General features: G+C 42.3%; 1 protein-coding gene across 2 annotated transcripts in view; it reads right to left on the reverse strand.

Annotated features, from left to right (window-relative positions):
* Positions 1 to 23,091, reverse strand: part of magi2a (membrane associated guanylate kinase, WW and PDZ domain containing 2a) — a 266,178-nt gene that overhangs the window by 231,626 nt on the left and 11,461 nt on the right. The window contains exons 2-3 of one of the 2 annotated variants that reach the window (XM_037122093.1): positions 18,014 to 18,100; positions 10,978 to 11,023 (exon numbers count right to left, since the gene is read on the reverse strand). The gene's annotated coding sequence lies outside the window, so the exon portion shown is untranslated. The remainder of the gene's footprint in view (positions 1 to 10,977; positions 11,024 to 18,013; positions 18,101 to 23,091) is intronic. The other variant, XM_037122094.1, reaches the window with a different exon arrangement.

Here is a 23,091-nt window from a genome sequence, read left to right on the forward strand (position 1 = left end):
TGTTCACAGCAAATGAATATATATCTTTCATAAATATACCGTATCAATGTATGTATTTGCAATTGTATTTGGTTTCTTGAGTTATTGAATTTCTCTAACAAAACAAGAAAATGCTGGCCTTAACAATAGGCCTTTTCACAGCAGACATTTTGATAGGACATGCTTGAAAAAGCACAGGTGTTACTAACAACATTACATCGGCTTTGTTTTATTAAAGCCCTGACAGTGTGACAGTTGATCAGCATGCACGAGGACCCTCATTTTGTTATTTACACCTGTGCTTCTTCCCCTGTGACCTGTCAAAATGTCTTATTACTCAGATAGACTTTGCTGCAGCATTCTCACACCCTTGTAAATTTCACGGAGGCTGAATTAGTGGAGTGATTTCCTGCTGAATTTTCCGAGACGAAACGCCAAAGCGAGAGGCATGGCCACGCTATCTGAGCACCTCTGCCGCTCTGTGAGCTCACCTGGAGGTTGTGCCCTCTACAAAAATGAGCTTCCACCTCTGATATAAACCGAGGCCCTCACATTCCCCTTTTGACTAACTACCGTGACCTACAAAACTCCACACCACATCCTCTACAAACCTGCCGCGTTAATCAAATGCCTTATTTTTATTCATCACTCTGCTCCCGTTCTCCCCCCAAGCATTTTTGACAAGGCGGTACCTCGCTCGCTGCACTCCACTATGTGCACCTCCTCTGTCATGCAGATGCAGCCCACAACTTAATTATTCATCCCCAATCTATCCGTTAACAGCAGCCTACACTGCAAGTTGCTCACCCCCAGTCAATAAATATTCTCTTTGCTAAGATTAGAAGATTTTGCCTGACCTAGATATTAAATCAAGTTATTGTTCCAGCTCTGTCATGCTAAATTTTCCCTGACAGTGAAGGGAAAGGAGAGAGTGAGCGAGAGAGAGAGGGTGAGGCAGATGGCTGCTGACTTAAACGAATGCTTCAGTTCAACAGTGACCCCTGCTGTAGAGTGCCGACTGGTTTTCTTCCCTCAGGGCAGACAATAGAGGGCTCTTCAGTTCACAGGGACGAGGTTTGTGTGGAATCGAAAGTGGCCTCTTCTCCAAGCTGAGAGAGGTTTGTTAAGCACAAACAGCATCTTCCTCCCCTGTGAGAGACTGTTCTTATGCAACCTATGCTATGGAGTCCAAACTGTGCCACCGGAAAGAGAAAAGGAAAATGAATGGATGTTTTGGTTAAAACTCCATACATAAAGAGAACAAGTGTTTGCAGGGCTGGAGGTGCTGGCAACTGCAAGGCAAAAACATCTGCAGTGCATTCTTGTGCTCCTTGAATGGACCCATTTCCTTGAGTTTACCCAGCCGGCACCGGACAAAAGTTAAATGTCAGAAAGACAATGGACTCGTTGGTCAGATGGTAAATTCTAGCTGGTTCTAACATTCGAGAGATGTCAAATTTTGGCCACATTACCTCTGGACTTAAAACCAACGAAAAATGCTAAATAATTATGATCTAAAGTTAGAATTTTATGTGGTGTGGACATTGATATCATGACATTTAGCAGACTGGGGTTTTGGTCACTGTTTCCTTTTCTGCTGGATTAATTTTCATCATTTAAAAAGGCAGTAATCAACACAAGAACACAAAGTAATCAGCAAGGCAGGTAAACACACAACAACAGTCAGATTGCTTTCAACGCCCACAGAGTCTTACGTCACATCCAGAGGTATAAAGTGAAAGAAAAGGGAGAATGTAGAATGGGAAGAAGAGAAATAGGGTGAGTAAATAGGTCATAAAAAAACAACAAAAAAAAAAAACACATTCACGTTTTCCCACGGGAGATGAATTAAACCTTCTCTAGTTAAGGCGGCCCAATAAGTCTCTGACCCAGTGCTTGTAAGGAGGCAGAAAGGTAAGTTCCCAACCAGGCAACATGATTCATCTGCTGGCAGAATCCCCAGAATAGCTGTAAGGGGGCAAGGTTCAAAATCAAATTCAACAACCTCAGAAAAACACTTAAAAACAGAGAAGTCTGACAGCTTAGGGGATCGACCAGAAGTGATGAAATACGGTGGCTGGTTTGAGTTTACAATGATGGCAGGGAGGGTCAATATTAAGGACTCACTTTCCAAAATTTAGACCACGTAACACCACAACTTGCCGCATGCCGATGTTGGCATTAGACATCCTCGTCACAACTCACATTCAACCAAACATCAGTGTTTACCGATGAAGAGAAGAGAAGTCCTTCTTCTTCTTCCAGCTACACTGTGTTAATGAGCTTTTATGGTGTAATATGATAACAACATGGAACTTTTTTTGGTCTGAGTCATGTCCAGATGTGTTCATGACTCCAAAACTATTCTTGTAAAAGGTTTAAAAGTAGTAATCAAACACTTTTGGATGGTACAGTACCTCCTCCATATCCCTGTCTTTCTCTAACAGTGCATGTCAGTGTGGTCACCTCCAGAGTATGCCAGGAATGCAGAGTGTCCAGAAACCGGACACTTAATCCAGCCCTAATCCTCACCTTGACCGTTGGTCTGAGTGACAGGAGTAATCTGCGTTCAAGGTTTGGACCGTGCTGGGTTTTGGTGGACGATTGGGGGGGTGGGGGGGGGGTTGCGGCAGCTGTCCATGCCATACCACAAGGGCCAGTTCCTCTGCAGTCCCACCAAAGTCCATGCTGCAGCCTTGGCAGTGCTCGCAGCATGGTTTATGCCTCAGTGCTACAGGGAAGAGTAATCACTGGTTCTGCAGCAGCGCTGAAGATTTAGCAGTCCTCTTACCTTCAGCCCAAACCGTCACTCACTCAGAATAGAGCAGCTGCCTGGAGGCTGCCAGTAGAAGTATACATCATCCACCATTCATACCCTCCTCCTCCTGCTGCCGCTGCTGCTTCTTACCACCACTACGTCACATGAATCAATGTGTCAGAGGGAAATATTCATGAAAGGCAATTAAAATAACTAAGAGATCTATCAACCGTAAACACAGAAGTTGACAAGATTACCATCTTGATGAATATTCATTACAAGGAAAGGCACGATCAAAGGGTTTCTTCTGCTAAAGCGCAGGCAGACCGCTCACAGAGATGTGCGAATGGTAAAAAAAAAAAAAAAAAAAGAATACATCGCGGTGTTTGCTCAGTGATGAATTTGTTAAATGATAAGGATGTTGGTTTAAACACACACCGGGGGATAGTGGGTAAATATGGCTGCAGGTGGAGAATGGGATGAAGTATATTCAAGACAAACTTAACTAACTCCTGCTGGCGCCAATATATTTAGAAATAAAGCCCTAAAGATTTTCTGACGGCTAGAGCAGACAGATAAAACAAAGAAAAATCCTCATATGGGGATGATTTCAAAACTTCAAATAAACTGCTGTGTGGTGAAACGTTTTTGTGAGAGTCTTTGTATTCAGGGTTCGGAAATTCCAACATCTCAGACCAGATATTAAGATTTGGTTTCATAAGCATGGGACACAATGAAATAAAAGGAAATATTTACTTGTTTTAGAAGTCGCTTTTAAAAATGCTCACTCTGGTACTGAAGCTATTTGAGTTTCACACACTTACACATTTGTGTTGGTCGGGAGCAAGTAAAAGTGTTAACCCACCTGAACTCAAGCTGTTCATCTTTCAGTTTGTTGTGTACAATTTTTTATTTCTACAGATGGCACAGAAGTGGAGTAAACCCTTACATCTTACATGAATTACCTTTCTGTGGTTGTTTTCACTTTGAAGTTAACCTCCCAGAGGTCAAAGTTATCCAACACTGTATGTAAAACAACTACAATATGTTAAACGAGTTATAAAAAAAATAAAATAAAATAAAAAAAATGGCACAGACAGGAAATGAAGTGAGACAGATGTCAGACTTTTACAAAAGTCCATTAAAAGTATCATTAAATTTGCATATGACCCGGCACGGAAGGTTGTTAAAGCTTAGCAGACAATTTGAAAATCCGATAGAGTCGAACCCGATGTTTTCATTCAAGGCTAAACTCTGCCATCAGCATTCAGCCAGGATGAGTTATTGCCTTGTCTCGCCCGAGCCTTGAGTGTCAACCAAATCAAGATTCTGCTCGCGGCGGAGGACGGAGAGCGAGTGAAACTTCTCCTGCAAGGTAGGTAGGGAAGGGAGGGAAAACCTGAAAACAAAAAATGTGTGCACCGGGGGAACTGTGAGATGTAAACAATGCAGGACGGCATCAAGGACCGAGGTGATAAGCTGGGCGAGGAGGATGCTAGAGAGATGGGTGAGGTGAGGACAGATCCTACAACCACCCTCATTACTTCAGTGCCATCACCCTCCTAAAATGGGTTCCTGTGCTGACTGTCTGGATCCTCTTATCCAGTCAAGCTGATACGTGAGTGAGAGTGAGAGAGCAGATAGCCTCCCGTGCTCTCCATCTGGCTACCGACACACACTTTATGTTTACCAATGAGCTCGCAGAGGAGATGGCGTCATTCAGGCTGACAGGTAAGGGTGATGTACAGCGCCGGCGTGTCAGTTTGTGTCTCCTTTTTTCCAGTTTCACCTCTATGAACTGGGGGGAGGGGACTAGTAACAGGACAAAGTAGGTCTTCTTAAATTTTTTAGTCAAAAAAACAGGAGAGACTGCTCCTGTTGTGGCTGACCTGTCGTGATAGTGGGGCTTCATAAGCAGCTCTGGCACCAGCGCTGTTCTCTCTGCACAGATGATCCCACTTCAGCAGAGGATCAGAGGCACCGCTCCTCATCTCTGAATCTGACAATGTGAGTACGTAAAATGAAGTGTGAATACATTACTTAGTGCTTTCAAGAGGCGCTACTAGGTGGATTTACTCATCTGTGGACAGAGCTGGCCTCGCTGATTCCCCTTTATTTCCAGTCTTTATGCGAAGCTAAGCTAAGCTGCAGGCTCCAGCATCATTACATATGTGTGAGTGGTATAAAAACATCTCGTCTAACTCTTAGCATGAAAGCACTGACCGCCAAAATGAAAGACACGTCTGTAAAACTGTTCATAGGACACCCTGAACTAAAAGCAAGACAATTACAACTCTTCCTAATAAGAAATTTTGATTGATAGAAGTTTTCTATTTGTAAAACTTTCCCAGAGGAAAGATTTAAGTGGTGCTAGAAACACTACGGCGCATATACTGTGCTGTCCCAAAACCCAGAAATCAGTTTGCATTTTAGCACCTATGATTTCCTCATCTTGAAGTCAATAAGTTACTTACTACACTACTTTTTAGTTGCTTTCAACAAAATGCCCAAATAGGCAAATTGAACAATTAAATAGCCTAAATCTGGTGAATGGCCTTGGACACAGGGATGAGCAGGCAGACAAAGGATCTACGTCTGAGATTCAATATTCTTTAATTTTAGGCTTAGTCATATGAAACAAAAGAGACCTGTAACCTTCTATAATAAATCTGGGTGTGCACACACTCACTGGTTGTACAATGTGCCCATGTTTGTATCTAATTTAAGTTAGGCTGTTGTGAAGTCGTGTTCTTTAGCAGGATAATTTAGGTTTGCAAGCTTAAACATGCGGTTTATTATATACTGAAGGCTTTCGGGAGTCATAACCAAATAAAATGATATATTGACTCACCACACTGTACAAGAATATTGTCGATCCGGTGTGTGTTTCTCCTGCCTTTGAATCGTCAAGATTGCTTTATTTTACATTCAGGCTCAATTCACCTCAGTTGGCCCGACAGCCAGTGGCTCACATCCTCGACTCCGCCGGGTGCCACAGCTCTGATTATGCTCTGATCCTGCTCACAAGCACACAGCCTTCTTCCAGCAGCTCGGATATGACACCTAAGGGGGTCTTTGTGTCTTATCTGAAGGCAAGGTCCAACCATTTAGCAACAGAGAAACCGAATTGTTCTGTGGTATAAAGAGAAGAATTAAATGGCTAAATGGCGGCGATCCAGCGAACAACGGCGGCTCTTATCAGGGAGGCGCAGGGCACCGAAGGGTTTTACCTCAGCTGAGGGTGAAAGGCGGCTGGTAAGGGAACAAACACAGATGTTGGGCTGTCAGAATTCATGTCAGGGAGAAAGGAAACTAGAAATAGAAATTAAGTGTATTGATCCAGGCATTGTTTTTAGTGAAACCTACAACAAACCCTCTCTCTCAGTGTCTCTCTCCCTCCTCCTCATTTTTGCAATGAGTCACTCCACGGATCATACAGCCGTCATAGTTATGAGGGAAATGTCCCCTCCTAATACACCATTCTGACAGATTGCTTTCCGCATTAGCAGTGACGGTCCCTCAGAGCCCCATTTCTAATTCTGTCAGACGTCACACACTTATTCGGAGACACTAACATAACCCCTCCCCCTCTCCCGGCTGCCCAAAAAAGACATGAGAAGCCTCGCAGTCTGACAGTCGAGCTGAAACTGACACCTGTCAGCGTGGTAGGCAGCGGAAACCAAACAGTGACATGCACAGAAACACACACACACGCGGTCAGTGCACAATGACAGCTATGGATGACACCCACAGCAGTGTATCCAATGTGATGAACACACTGCTCGTCAGACCACGCAGCACGAGCGCCTGGTTGGATGTTATCATATCACACAGCACACATCCCCACTGAAGTCAGATGACTGGGCATAACAAGTGAGACTTAATTCAGTTAATCGTGTGACTTTGTCAGGCAACAGAAAATGTAAACAGAGAGGGGGGAGAAAAAAAAGAAGAAAAAACACAGCCACAGGCTTTTACTGTCACCTCACTGTCAGCTTTCACTTTGACTTTATTTTAGTGCAGTGATTCTGACAGAAAGTCTGAACACATTTCAAACTTCAAGGCGTTGTCTCGTCAGCAGAAGTCTTAAGAAACTAGAAAAACAACCCTGAGTAAATGTCACCTTTCAAAAAGACTGCCCTCAAGATTGTCAAGCTACCCAGCTGCTGGAAATATTTGAAGGCTTCCAGGAAAATCTCACTTTAACACATTTCCCCACATTTTTACATTTTGCCCCTGAAGGTCGTTCCGCACCGAAAAGACAGAATTCTCTATTTCCCACCGAATGGACTCAAAAGGTCATTATGTTAAAGTGAAGGTATTGCTTCTTTTATAGTGGAAGAGGATTTTGCGGCATCAATCATTCAACTCCTATTCCAAAAAAAGGTTGGGAGACTGTGTAAAACATTGTTGCAGAATACCAGCGACAGGTGTACCGCACCTTCATCGCACCGTCACAGTCAGTTTCCACGCAAAACGGACTTCTATCATTGATGCTGTTACAGTTGCTGCAGCCATTAGAAGTTACTGCCAAACAAGAAGCGTAACTATGGGTCATTAAAAGCTGCTTTCACTGTCGAACTGCATCATCTTCACGCCTTAACATTTGGATACGGGTCAGAACCATAGTGGAGCAATTAGTTCTACAATATTCACCAATGTCATGTTCATCGTTTCTCCTATGGAAGTATTTAGAAAGAGGTTTATAAACCATTTATTACATATGTATATACCACTACTACTATACTACTATTCTTGCTAATGTTAAGCATCATTTGCTAAATCAATCTTTATTCTGTTTTGTTTTATCTTAGTTTATGTCTAGTGATTCATTTGTGTAATGTCATACATGCAGCATTTTAAGGTTCAACATTGTTTTTGACAATCACAGTGTTAAGTGAGACGAGAAACATGTGCAGACGGAGGTTTGACGCGCTCGAAGACATTGTTGTTTTATGGTAAACGCCTTAACATTTGGCTACGGGTCAGAACCATAGCCGAGCAATTATTCCTAAAACATTTCCCAGTGCCACATTCATTATTATCCGATGGAAGTAATTAGAAAGAATGTTATAGATATCAAAAAGAATATGCTGCTGATATAAATGCTAAACAGGTATTGTTGCTAAGGTTAAGCACACTTTACTAAATCAATCTTTAGTCTGTAATGTTTTCTCTTAGTTCATGTGTGCTGATTCATTTGTCTGATGTTTTGTAAAGTTTGTAGGGTTTCTAAGGTTAGCATTTGTATTTGACAATCACGGTGTCAAGTGAGACAAGAAACATGCGGAGACGGAGGTTTGATGTGCTAAAGGACATTGTCATTCTATGGTTAATTAAACACTTTAACATTCGGCCAGGTCAGCTCCACAGTGGAGCAATTATTTAGAGAAACTTCCACATTCATTATAACTCTAATGGATGTAATAAGAAACATATGTATTTATTGCATTCACCCGTTTGTCTACCCGTTTTCTATACATGATCACAGTGTAAGGTTAATAAATACTTTTGAAAGTGTGACCACAGATAGCATGGGCGGGGGTCAATCTGACCTTTATGCTAAAATGAATATGATGATATGTTATTTTTCTGAAATGACAAATATTACCATTGTAGAAAAGGTTGTAGTCTGTGGGGGGTTCATTAAAACAAAGTGTGCACAACTGAAACGCTCGAACAAAAATAGAATCTGCCCGCAACTGTATTATTATACATAATTGGGCCCAAAGAGTTGTTGCGACATGGAGCGCAGAAAAGTAATTGAGAGGCGTTGTGTTCTCCCTCTTATGGCACTCAATGCAAGAAACAGATGAGAGGGATTTTGGATGGATTATGAGCACTTATACCCCTCCCTCCCCGCTCCATCCTTCTTATTAGCTGGCTGAATATATCACTATGAAAATTTCTTTGTGAGGGCGCTGTGCAGGATTGTATCTATTATCAAATAACAGCTAGAATCAGGACAAATTGGATGCACGTAGCATAAGATGGACGGAGGCTGAAGACCCTCGGTGGGGGGGAATTCACAGAAGCGTGAATATGTCCTGTTGCCACTCTTGCTGTCATTTTGTCAATTAGTGAGGAGGAAGTGTGGCAAGCCATGATAAAAACAGCGCTTCTCTCATTACAGCTTTATTTTTTATTTTTTGAAGTGACCTACTTGCAGAGAAAAAGCTGTCAGGAGATGGAAAAAATGCATGAAAGACATCTCTTGTGATGATGGGATAGAGGCAGCGAGATCAAATTTTCCTCTCTCATCTCTCAGGGTGTATACTGTATATTGTCTCACATACTATATAAATTTTCAGCGTGTATTTTTACTTTGTTCCAGCTGCTCCCCCACAACCTTTTACCTATTTTCGTTATCTTTGTTTTGTTCTCTCTCTCTGCCTCCTCCGTTTCCCCAGAGGGCAAGCTCTTGCTTCTAATATTTGCCATATTGATTTAATGTTTTTAGGAGTGCTGGTCCTGTCATTGACTGATGAAACTCTGGCAGATATTACAACAATCAGTACATTTTCCCAAACCACGCCGAGCTCATTTACACGACAGCTACTGGTTCTTGTTTCTTAGTTTGCCGGAGTTTAATTTGCATCAGCGCTGTCTTTTGCGGCGGGGCAGCTCGTTAAGCAAACATGATGAATAATTGAATGGGCTCTGGACAAACACGGCTCATGATTAAAAACAGACTATGACAACATTAAGAGTTAGACAAACACGAATCAGCAGTTGTGGCAAAAAAAAAAAAAAGAAAAGAAAAGCACGCAGGATGCAGACAGGAAATTGGTGGGGTCCAACAATCGCGCCCTGGGGGACAACTCACATGCTCGAACCGGTGATTTAAAAAGGGATAAAACATAGATGAAGAAATTGTAGCTGAAGCTAAGAGAGGCTGTTTGTTGGGAGTGTTTTGGGACTCTTGTCTGGCTCTCTTTCACTTTTTTACTTCAGACTGTGGAGCAGGAATACCAATGAGAAAATTATAACTAGGACCGCAGCCAAAACAAGCTCTCAAAGCCTCCCTTTCTAGATGGGCTCTGATGTCCCTGCTTACGCAGTAATAAGAAGCTGGAAATAAGTACTGAGGCTGAGAGAGACAAGTTTGCAGTGAGCAGAAACGCCTCTTTGCATTTCTCACTCTGACTGTAGGTAGGGGGTTAAGTGGCTATATTAGGCGAAGATCAAAAAGATGATTATGATGTACTATGAAGTTGCACTTGAGTCTAAACGCGCTCCTTGGTAATGTGTAATTATTGCAAACAGGCATTACTGCGGCAGAGTGAGGGATATATTATTAGTCTTGGATATTTTGAGCTGGCGATAAAGTTAAACCTCAGCAGGGTCGCACGTAATATTAGAATCTAAAGGGCTTTTTTTGTGCTCAGGTGGTGCCAAAGTGCAAATGATGTCAGGACTTTACTTCAATTATTAATAAAAATATTATCACTTGCATTCATTAACTTTATTTAAAGCAACACTATGTAGCTTCGTCACCTTAAAATAACAGCTTCAGACAATCAGATAATCATTTAACTGCAGGTTTAGGTCTTTTTATGAGATTTGGTGAAAACTAATATAGATACAGAATATCATCAGCTAGATAAAGAGTTTGATGCGAGGTCTGTTTTGACTTCACTGGGTGCGTCTCTATGACACGTGCAATGTGGCTTTATACTGTTATGGTTCAGTTGTTGTTCTGTTATGTCCTGTTTTATGTTGAAGTTATATCCTCCTGTGGCATGTCTAACTTGCCATTTCCTCTCTTTGTCTGTTCCCCCATCTGTGTTCAGTTCAGTTAATCACTCCTTGTTTACTGAAGTCCATGTCTTCCCCTCTCTCCTCGTCAGTTCGTCTGTTCCTGGTCCTCTCCTCATGTTTGACCTGTGTTTGCTGCCTATTCCCTCGTGTTTTCCTGGTTTATACTTTGTTTTTTGCTTTGGTTCTTTGATTTCGCCAGTTTTTGCTCTCTGCCTTTTGTTTCCTCTATTTTGGGATTTTATAGATTTGGGATTTTCAGCTTTTTTTGTGATTAAAGCTCACTTTTTGTTCAGCTACTTGTCTGCCTGTGTGTCTTGTATTTGGGTCCCATTTGTTACACAGTGACATACACTGCACCGGAGGCGTTTTGGAGAATGAGGATCGTTCCTGCCAGATATTGTTGACATGCTCAGATTGTACCTGCAGAGTATGCACAGGTTGGACCGGAGGCTCTGTGTGTCCTGTGCCTGACCTCTTACCTGGCTGGATCTGGTTGGTGCAGCTTGATGCGGATTCTGTCAGCTCCTGTCAGAAAAAAAAAAAGAAAACTTGGTCAGATTCTCTGTGGAGCCGACCAACGAGCTGCTTCTGGGACACTTTTGAAATGTACTGTGGATACTTGTAAAATTCTTGACCTCAACTTCAACTTCGTTTTCGTACACACTCTACAAAGTACCCGTTATGCAATTTCCTTGTCCCAAGACTTGTAGAAGTTCTGACTTGAATTTGGTTCCTTCGAGACAGACATTAGCATATTTATGTTTTTCTTGTCATAACTGATTGCATATATTACTTTTGATAAATCATGACCCCGTGATTCACTTGACGAGCCCTGGGATTGTATCATAAAGTGCTTTCATTCAACATTCATCACAAACTTAAACCACCAACGGAAAAACATTTCAGTGCTAATTCTAAATGTTCAAAGGTGTCAAGATCATCAGCGGACTGCAGTTTGTAAAGTTTCCCCCGTCCTGACATAGGTTGCAATTGGCTTTCTGCGTGCACGCTTTTTGTCTTGCTTCACTAACATTCTGCTGCTCTCTAGCCAATTATCAGGAACAGGCTGTTTGCAGGCTAACAGCGTCCAGAGTCCTAGAGATTGTGAGCGTGTGTGAGCGGCAATTGATTATCAAGGAAACGCTGAAGGGCTTTGTTTGTCTTTTCACCTGCTTTTCACTTAGATGGCGCTACGACGCCTCCTACGTTAATTGTACCAACCCTGCTTCCTTTTATACCTCGCTTGACCCTTGCACCATTCTATTGTCCATTCCTCCTAGAGTGCTTGTTTTCTTTGACATCTTCGCATTTCTATTTTATGCTATGTTCTCCTTGTGGCAGAACGTGCGCATCAGTGTGAGCGACATAAGACGAGCAGTGGTGCGATACTTGAAGTATCTGGGGGTATCGGATCTGTAGCGATTTCCAAAAACAGTTGCTGTCAGTTATCTAAAAGAAAAACTGATGGTGCCAGCTGTTATTTATTGATGTGTATTTCTGCATTGTATTCTGCACTGTTTGGACTTAAAAATAGCTGGTGCAATATTACCATAAAAAATGTTTTAAAAAATATATTACACATCTTCTGTCCTTCCCTTGGTGGCCATATAGTCTTTCTGCGAGGAATCACAGTTGATTCACTCACGCAAAACGCCCGAGAAACAACAGCACAGCAGTCGGAGATAACGAGGATGCTGTAAGCCCTGTCACCAGCCTGCCAAAGGTCAAACGGAGCGCTGATCGTAAAAGGTTCTGTCACGAGACCGTGAGCTCACAGCCAGGGCACAATCTGTGTGCCTGAACCGCCGGCTTCCACTTCACTTCCCCTCAGGGTGCCAACAGGACGAGCGGCATCTTCCCTGAGTGCCATCCCGCTCTCCTCTACAGAGGAGAGGGATGGCGAATGCAGTAACACAGGGCCATGCATAAAAGATGAGTCATGAAATATTGTGAAAGTGCATATGAATGAGTGCACGAGTGCATGTCAGTGTGTGTGTGTTTGTTGCATTGGACAGGAAGAAGGCGGACGGTGCCCACTGCTTCTTTTATGCGCTTTCTTTTTTTTCCCCCTCTATCTCGTGGGGATAAATGAGCAGAACAAAAGGAAACACATCCGGCCACTTCCTCTCTCAATGTTATGTTTATTTCAAAAGGTGGAGAGGTTGTGAGGGGGCATCACTGAAAGCCAGACAAGGTTTTTAGTTTGTAAGACATGGCGAGAGAGAGGGCCAAAGCTCAGCTCAGCTTTCCTTTTTCTTCCTTTTTCCTTTTTTAAAAGGGAACTCGAGGTGAAAGTACACACAAGGTGAAGCGGAGATGGAGCTTACTTATTAGAACTGAAAAAGGACAGTGCACATACACACACAGTCATTATTGTCCTCTGTGTGTGCGTGCAGATGATTATGCATCTCCCCCGAACCACAAAGGAGAGGTAGAGGATGACAGATTTCTCTCCCCTTGACTGTCAGCGCTTCCGGTCTCTGTGTGGGTTTGATAACACTGGAGCTTGCTAATTAATTACCAATTGATGCATTTATCATCGGGCGTGAGCGTTCACAACAGTCGAACACTCGTGGCCTTCAGGATGGAGGGCTTCTGATACCCTGTGGACTATTTGGGTACCGTTGAGAAGATATAGTCGGCTTCTTCCTGCGACCATCTGCTTAAATAGCAATAGCTCCTGATAACACGATGAATAATAAATCTGTACGTGAAGTGCTTCACAGAGAGGCATGAGAGCATGAAGCATAAGATAAGGGGTTTCAACATGAAAACTAAAAGTGAAAAGAGGCTGCTACCCGTTGTCATCAATAACATGTTAGTATTTAAACTTGGATTATCAATATTTTCATATGAAAGATGGGTCAAAGTGATTATTGTTCAATGTAAAAAGACCCACAGAGGGTTAACGAACTTTAGGTTGGAAAAAGGACCCGAGCCACCAACCCAGAGTACCAGTCTAGGTACTATCTTTTCCAGAAAGTGAATGTAAAGAAAGTGTCTGGGTGTGCATCAAACTCCTACAAAAACCATCTTCTCTTATTCCAAAATATCCAGTAAGATATTTAGCCCAAAACACAGTTCTCAATGCATAAATGGTGACAAAATGGCAAAATAAACTCCAATTGCGAAATGCTTTTTCATGCTTTTATCCGTCTGGATCATTTGGGCAGAGGTTGTGCTCAGTCAAGCTTCAAGTCAGGAACACCCTTGCAATTGACGGGAGGAACAATCAGAACCAAAATCAGCCAAATTATCCAGCCAAGTCTCACATCAAAGCTTCTAACGGACCCAACAGACCCAATCCGAGTGTGAGGGTGACATTTTGCTCACGTAGGCATGAAAGGTCTTGCTTGTGTATGAAGCTGCAGTGCCGGCAGGGGTTCATAATGATGGAAACAATGAAAAACTCAATCCAAAGTGCGAGGAAGTCTGTATCAGGATGAAGTCAGCAATGGTTCAATACTCTCAACCAGTTTTGGTGCATTTATTTTGAAAATGTAACAGGACGTATCATGCTTTTAATTAGTCATGTGTTCACATAAGAGAGTTTGTTGTTTCGACGGATTTGTCAGGCCAAACAGCGACATCTACTCCATAGGTTTGGTTTGATAGCAAGCTGAATTATCCTCAGTGGGGGGACAACGTCTGGGGTTGCAGCGACTTTCAGCTCATTGTTTTGGTTTAAGGGCTCACTTGCATTGTCCTCGTAACCCCCTTCTCAGCTGTTTTGGATGAACACACTCTTGCTAGATAACTTTACAAGTTCCATCACCTTTGTGTTGCATATGCTGGCTCATTAGTATTGTTTACTGGGACTTTGAATGCTCTGAGCCATCACTATAGTGTCTACTGTATCAAGACTAAATGTTCAGAGATGTTCTTGCTATCAAAGCGTACCATCATAAGGAAAAGCTGCAATTAAGACAAATAAGACAAACTGAATATGAAAGCCTTTTGAATTTAAGACACTAATGGTCCTGAATACAGAGATCAAAGCTAAAAGCTCAAATGAGAATTTGAGACCAAGTTGAAAAAAAGTTCCCTGGCAGTGTCTAGTGTCTGCAAGAGAGTTTCCATCTCCGCAGCTCTTCTGCTTCTACATTATAATTAATGTGACAAAACCAGACCATTACGGAGAGAACCGGCAGCCTCTGTGGGCCGCTCCATTACATTTCAACTTCCGTACCAACGGGTTCAGTTTCAGGGGAAAATGTGCTGATATGCTTAATCTATGCCATCTTCACAGTCTCAGCAGGATGGTGTTTGCAACCGGCAACAGTAGAGGAAAGAGCGGAAATAAAGTCTTAATCTTGAGAAAAAAAACAAACAACTTTGTATCTGAGTTTTAGACCGAAAGCTGTGATGTTAAAATAGTCACAAATGCCCTAAATAAGACTCCTGCCCATGTGAAACTACGCTACCTTCAGCCTGAATTTGGTCTGTGAAGCCATAACTCTAAGAGATAGTAAAACGTTTGATAAATGGTGCCACTTAAAACCCTCAGCCCAGACGCCAGAATAAAATGTTGGCATTGTGCATTTTTTTGCAAACCGCCATATGTGCTGACTCTCATGTCAGGATGAGGAAGGATGGTGGTGACGAGACAGCTGTTGGAGACGGGGTTTCAATATTTGCGAGGCCACTGTACGACGCAGTGTTTGAACACTTGTAAGCAGACACCTCTAAGATTTTGTAACATTTGTAAACCTGAAACCACTTGATAGTTTTAATGGGAGACCGCCTCTCAAAACAGTGCCCCAACATTTGTAAATGTGAGAGAGACCACCACTTGTAATTACTTGTTAGCTCGAAATCATTGGGTATTGTTTAACATGAGACCACTGTTCAAGATGGCGTATCAACATTTGTAAGAGTGAGACCACTGTACCACTTTTTAGGATGGGGTGAACATTTGTAAGCGTGGAACCACTAGATAGGTTTAATGGGACTATGGTTGGTGTATCAACATGGGTAAGAGTGAAACCACTGAAATTTTTTTAACAAGGGACCACTGTTCAAGCTGTTGTTCTAAAATTTGTAATCATGAAACCACATGATATTTTCAATGAGGCTAAGGTTATGTATCAACATGTGTAAGAGTGAAACCACTGGAAATTTTTAATGAGATACCATTCAAGGTGGTGTACTCATTTGTAAATGCGAAACCACACATTTCTACCACTAAGTCACTATTTTTAACAAGATTACGATTATATTTCAACATTTGTGTTTCACAAGAGTGAAACCACTGCATATTCTTAACTAGAGACTACTGTTCAAGAGAAGTTGTAACAAGCTGGATTTTTCTGATGAGACATCGGGACAATTTGCAGTAAAAAATTATGTATTTTTAATGAAATGTCAGGACAGTTACCTGCCCTGTTTGTGTAGAACCAGGGAAGGCAAAACAAAACCTTTTCCAGACCCTAACCAAGTGTTTTTTTTTTATACTTAATCAGACCTTAAACACAGCAGGTTTGATGAAACATCCATTGTGAACCGGACACATCTTAGAAAAAGCTGTGCGAGTCGGAGCAGCTTAAAGAAGAGATAAAAGCCTGGATGACCTTTAAATCTGTGAAGGATAACAATGTTTTGACGTTTGAAGCGGTTCCCAAGTGGAAAAGAGGATTATTGTCTCTACCTGCTGGAGTCACTTTTCAAGTTTCAGGCTTTTAGTTGAAGGACAGACCTCCTCCAAGATCACTGCAAATTAAATGTTTTCTCATCATCATCCAGTTTGTCATAACTGGCTGTTAAGACAGAATTATTGCTCTGGGCCAATCTTTGTTTTCCACAGTGTTGTGACTCTGTTTGATGTCGCCCTCCCCCCCTCCTCCTCCTCCTCCATGCCTTCCCACCCCACCGCTCATCTCTTTGTTGAGTCTGCATCGTTTTGCTCATGCAGACGACATGACTCCGTTTACTCACGCATTCAGACATCCAAGCTGAATGTTCTCCCTCTTTCATCAACCTAAATAAATATCCCTGACTGTGCAATCAATGCAGAAAAGGATAATATGTCACGTCTGGGGTATTTTAGTCTGTTTTTGAAGACTGTTCTGGCATTTATCAGATACAGGAGGGGGGTGATAAGAGTGTGAGTTATTTTTTGAAAAGGGAGATCATGTTTTACAGTAATTTAACCAAGACATTTGGCAAAGAAAACGACAGGCCGGTTGGCAGCCAAATGGGTCAGTACCAGTGAACAGAACTCATCTGTCAGTGTGCGTTTATCTGGGTTACTCTGCAGATTCAGGGCAGATCAGCTTCAACTTCGTACAGTCGTGTAAATCTCGCTGAGAGAAGCTGCAGGTGAACTGAAACACCTTGTTTGTATTGCAGATGGTGCCCGAAGATTGAGATTTTCAGCGATCGAATGTCATGTTTTGTTTTGTTCTTTGGTGTCATTTCTCTTATTAAACCCTGATTCAAAATGCTGACACTTGTTTCTCAAATGTTCCTGTGATGTTTGGGATAAAAGTGTGGAAATCACACTCCACGATTCGAGGCAACAACAAAACCAATACAATGTGTCACATAGACTCCGTCTCCAAGAAGCGATGTTTATATACAGCTAATTTGTTTCCTCGATTACACTGTCGGGGGAAACTTAAATGCTGTATTATATTCAGAGGCGATGTTTTGTGTGTGGGTGTAGAACTAAAACTAAATACAACACATATTAAATGCGATGTCAGTGAACATTCACAGTATGCTGATAAAATATCGTAATACATAATCAAAGGTCCATTATGTTTCCCCTTAATGTTTGTTGCTATATAACTTCAAGGAGACAGGGTTGGAATAAATAATTAGAATAAAATAGTTACTACTTACTGGTTAAGAGCTTCACTATATGTCGTCGTCATCCTGTTTATTTAACTGACTCCAGTTTGGATCACAGCGTCCTTTTTGAGTCATAAAATAACACATTTTTTCTGAAATTTCAGTTTTAAAGCAGATTAAATTGTGACAAATCAACCGAATGATCGTCCGACTGCAGTTTTTCTCAGCTCTAAGCAGCATTTTAGCATCTTTCAGCTGTTGTTTTGAGTTTTTCTGGCAGACATCGATCAGTTTTTTCTCAATACACTTAATGAGCCAAACGTAACGTAAACTTTGCAACTAGGTGGTAAACATAGAGGAGCAGTTAGCTGTTAAAGAGACAGAAATTCAGTCCAAATAAATGGTGATGTTGCTCTCAATCACCAGCACAGGTTTTGGCGATGATTACCAGGGCTGTTGAACCCTGACATAATGTTCTTTATATTGCAACTTAACTTTTCGTTGAGTTACTGATTGATCTTTGTCTTGCTACAACACTGTGTTTATGCTTTGGTTGAGGCATGAAAACCACTTGGTTAGGGTTAGGAAAAGATCTTACACATATCCATTTTGGCCACCATAAATCAGACTGAGTATGTCTCGAATTCTTGGCTATAATATCCCTAACACGGCTGAAAATTCTCACAACGTCTCATTAAAAATATCCAGTGGTTTCACACTTACAAATTTGGAAATGCTGTGTCAAACAGCAGTCGCCGACTTCGCAGCCCTCTCGCCTTTAACTCCACCACCATCGCCTCCATCGTCCTCCTGTCATGAATCACAGTTCATAATCATGTAGCGTTAACATGATATGACACATATTGTAGAAACATCAACATGATTTGTATGACAGGTACAAATGTGAACATATCATCGGTTTGCAGAAATGTTGATTGCTTACATGTTATCCTGGTGCCTGGGCTGCTTTTGAAGGAGCCCCCTAGTGGTTGGAAATCACCACCAGGTTCATGTGGCACTCAAATACGTGTCTAAGTGTGGTACAAACTAATAGTCTATGCCCCTTTGGTTCCCTCTCCTGCAGAGGATGACAGCTCCTCTCAGTGAGTCATGATGCTGTAATCCAGAGAGATTACTGGGAGTCGCATGAGAAAACTGTATCAGCCACGACTCCAAACTGACTTGGGAGCAGTCTGAGCCAGTATGAATCAGAGGTGAAAGTTGACACAGTGACGCGAATATATTAATTTCCCTCAATCTTCCAACCTGTTCACCTTCTACTTTTGAGAAACTCTTTATCCCCCTTGCGAAACCCCATTACTGATCTTTCTTGTGATCGGCCGTCAGTCTCGCTGCTGGTAACTGCAGCTCACACTGAGCTCATTCTGACGCTGGAAGATTACAGGAGACTTTTCAGAGCAGAGAGCAGGAGGTGAGCAGAGCGGCATCAGGCTTCAGCAGAGGAATATTTCACTGACACTGGAAGGTTTCATAGGTACACAAATTTTGATATATTTGTGTTCATTCACATTTTCGGAGCCCTTCATCCCATGCTGGGGATGTAAACAGGAAGTTACAATGTTGTCGGTTATCTAGCTGTAGGCTACAAAGTACCCAAAAGTCATACTTAGGAGGAAAAGTAAAGATATCCCATTAAATTATCACTTTACTTTGCTAAATTATTACTGACATAGTTCGTAATAGTACAGTTAACAGTTAAAGTATCTGATATTAAATGTGTTTTTTCATCATTGTAATGTTTGAGGTTTTGCATGATCGATGATAAAAAATAAATTAATTTAAAAATGTGATGAATCAGGTAATCTTACAAGTAATATAATTAAAAATATACTTAATTACATTCTATGCAGCCACTGATTGTATAAATGCTGGATGGAGCTTTCAGGTCTGAGACGCGACTCAAACCTGCATTCTTTGTAATGACCAACAGGGGGCGACACCACTGGTTGCAAAGAAGGAAGTCCAATTGTATGTGGGCTTATGAGAAAATGACCCTACTTCTCACTCAATTTATTACCTCAGGAACAAGTTTTCTAATGACTTTATGGTCCTTGAAGTATGATGTTCAGTTATAGATGATAAAGCAGGGTATCGCTACAACAGCGTGTCCTCAGATATCCCCCCCAGCTCCACCGTCTCGTTCCAAATATGTTCGTAATGACAAACTCAAGCTGTGCGTCTCGCTGGGTTCAGGCTTGGTACAACTTGCACCTCTTCTTCAAGATTTTCTTTTGTTTACATTTTGGCAAATTGGACCCAGTGCTGCTACCGCTACCTGCCAACTCGGTCGACGAGCAGGCACAATCGGCACGCTTGTACACACAACACACCACTGACTTCCTGTTTTTTTTTTTTTGTTTTTTTTCAGAACATCAGCACGGAACGATCTCTTTCACTTCAAGCACTATCTTTGCCTCGGCTCCACAGTGTTCACTGAGCCCTGGGGAGCAGTTTAGAGGTTACAAATCTCGAACCTTTTGGAGAGGATGATTATTCTGTCGTAATCATTCAGTCTTTGGGATTCAAACCGCCACATTAGTTGCGAGGGTAGATGGGGTAGAGATGCGCTGCAGTGTCTAAATTGCTTCCACAGGGCGATCCATATTGTTTACACAACTTCCTCCTGCTTATCGTGAAGCCATTACACCCTCAGGCAGATTATAAAATGAAGCACAGCCCAAACTACAAAGTGTGTGTCATCTGCAAGGATCAACAAACTGGTCCCACTGTGCAGCTATGTGGGTTTTGACACCGCAGTGACTTCAATAGATGAGGAGAATGTGTGTTCCTCTCACGCTCCGCTGAAGCATGAAAAACAGTGTCGACAAGCAGGCTGGCGGCCAAATCAACACTCTGCTGGTCAGATAAAGATTTTAACCTCCTCTTCTCTAAGATGTGACCTCGGAGGACTGGAGAGAGCTCAGCAAGTGGAAATCAATGATTCAATTATGGGTATCTTGCATCTTCATAGTGCGATTATTAACTTCAGAGTTTCATGATATTTTCGTTGGCAAATGGAAGTGACGTCCTCACATTACTTCTTCCGCCAGACCAACAGTGCAAAAGCCAAAGACTTTTCATTTACGGCCATAAATAACAAAGACAAGCGGCAGATCATTTCAATTAAAGGTGCAATATGTGTTTTCTTTTGTTTAAAACGCATCAAATTAACTAAAATGAACAACAGAATGTGACGGTTTTGGAATTGTGTATAAGAAATCTGTGTTGTGTTGCAGAGGTATTTATTGAAGTTAGCATGCTAACCAGTTAGCCACTGTGTAGGCTGATAGAAAACAACACCAGCACTCCCCTCGTGCTTTGAGCTACCAGTGTCAGCTGCTAGCTGGATGCTTAACGGAGCTAAATAGCTTACGGCAGCTAAACTTAGCAGCAGTTAGCGGTTATTCTGGTGATGTACTGCACACTTTTTGTTCAGGGTATAAATTGGACAAGTGTTTCTTACATGTTGCACCTTTAATGAGCAAAAAATATTGCAGCTCTGCTTGAAAAAGTTGCAAAATGATTGATGAATTTTACAAACTGATGGCAATTAATTACCTTTGAATGACTAATAGAATCTAATGGCAAAGAAATCTCTGTTTCTCTGTCTGTCTGCAGCTGAGGACCCAAGTACATGCAGTGTCCCATGTCCCAAACAGTGGGTAAGCAGGCATAAACAAAATGGAGGTAAGCGTGGTGCAACAACTTGCTGTAATAACGTGTTGCAGCGATAAATAAACAAATGCAGAAGGTAAAATGAGTCAGCGCAGGCTTTTCAGTATTTAGCAAGAAGAGGAAGAGAGATTTTTCTCAACAGTGGTATGTCAGCTAACGTTAGCTAACGGCGAGAGTGTTTACCGCTGCTTTGGAAGCACCATCAGCTAATCTGGGATTAGCCTCTCTCATTGTTTGCTGTGGTCCGGCTCGGAAAGTACTAATGCAATTATCCAGATTTTAAATATCAAAAGTGTTTAATGTGATCGGTGAGCAGTTCAGGAGGCTTAAGACCAGATCTGTAAACCCCTCAAATTACCAGTTAATCTGTGCCGGACTGCGTGTTTCCAATAATGTTCGTCTCTGTTGAAAACAGAACAGCGTATCTCAAGATGTTCCACCTGAGGATATCAAGATAGGAAGACAGATTAGAGCTCAAAACAAAAACTCAAAAAAATGAACGCTTCAAAGACCGATAAAAGGAACTCTGAGGTGACTCAGTTGTGTGTTTTCTGATACAGCAGAAAATCATCTCAGCTGGCAGCTCGAGTGGAGTGAAGCTGCCATGCTGCCATCTGCTGGTCGGGAAAAAAAAAAAAAAAAAGACCAGTTAGGTGTCAGAAAGAAAGTCGATATGCCTTTGTAATCCGTTCCTCATAGATGTGAGACTGACACACACAAACACACACACTCACACACACACAGAGATAAAAGCAACACAAGCAGGAGCTCAGCAGATTAAACGAACAGCCGCGCAAACACAAAACTCGTGTGGTTGCAGCCTTCAGGTCAGGATGGGCTGCAGGTGTGAAGTCCACTCACTCAATCTGGAGGGGAAAAAAACCCCCTGATGGTTTCATGTCATTCTGCTGTATCAACACAGTGTACACACAAACACACACACACACATTGAATGTGTCTGAAGCTGCAGCGGAGTGACTGTCATATTGATTCAGAGGCTTCTCCCTCACCTCTGCTGGCGATTCACGCCTTAGTTAGTTTTCTCCTATTGATCTCTGCAGTCCTCTCACAGCCGCAGCAGCGATCGACCTATCAGCCCCGTTGATTGAAGATAAATTTCATAGCCATATCAAAACCCTCTGCCCGGGCCGTCTACGGCTTAATCCACTTATGCCTTCCTAATTACTGGAGTGTGTCAGAAAAAAAAATGGATCGCAGCATAATTTGATTCCTATTTTCTCAGATGTGTCCGGCACGCTGAGAAAAATGATAATACAGGCTTTACGCCACAGAACCCCCCCCCAACACCACCACCTCCACCGACGCTCCCCTGCCGTCGCCTGTGGGCAGCCCCGTGACGTGACTCCCAATGAGTTCCTCTGTCTGACAAAAGTGAAGGACGACGGTTTCAGAATGAGGAGCAAGTTTGGAATGAAATGCAACGGCAGACGCGAGCCCCTCCGCGGGCAAACAACAGGGTGTTGTTTTCGGAGGCACGATCGCATCAGTGGTGGGAGGGAGGGGAGGAGTGAAACAAACACACCCCACGGCACAAATCGATGGCTTGTGCTGTAGCTTATCTGTCATCCACACAGACAGACAGACAGACGGGGGGAAGTCAGGGGACAAACTCTGTTTTTACGCTTGTTCAGTCAGTCACTTCACTGTCTTTCACACAAAGTCACTTCCTGTCTTGGGGGAGCGAGACTTCGCGGTATTAATGGTGTTGTAATATGCCGATGAAATAATCTCTTTCCATTCTCGTTCTGCCATAGAGACCAAAAATTCACCCAAAATGGAAATTAAGTCGCTATCAACTCAACCTGTGGTGGATGGAAAGTCAGGTAAGTTTTTGCAGTCCACAAAACATTTCTGGAGCGTCACAGGAAAACGCGACTGCAGTAGATGGAGACTTGTTTCAAAATGCAAGAAAAAAACAAGAGAACTCCATAAAAGTGGGTTCAGACAGTTTGTCTGGTTTAATCGAAGCCGCCAGAAGCTCTGAAAGCCTGACTTAATTTCAAAAGAGGTTATTTGCACCTTTACAAATGCTGAAATCTTCACTGTAGCTGCTAACAGTATTAGCGTGCATGACCTCGACGGCA

This window comes from Acanthopagrus latus, chromosome 14 (genome assembly GCF_904848185.1).
Source record: "Acanthopagrus latus isolate v.2019 chromosome 14, fAcaLat1.1, whole genome shotgun sequence".
Lineage (NCBI taxonomy): Eukaryota > Metazoa > Chordata > Actinopteri > Spariformes > Sparidae > Acanthopagrus > Acanthopagrus latus.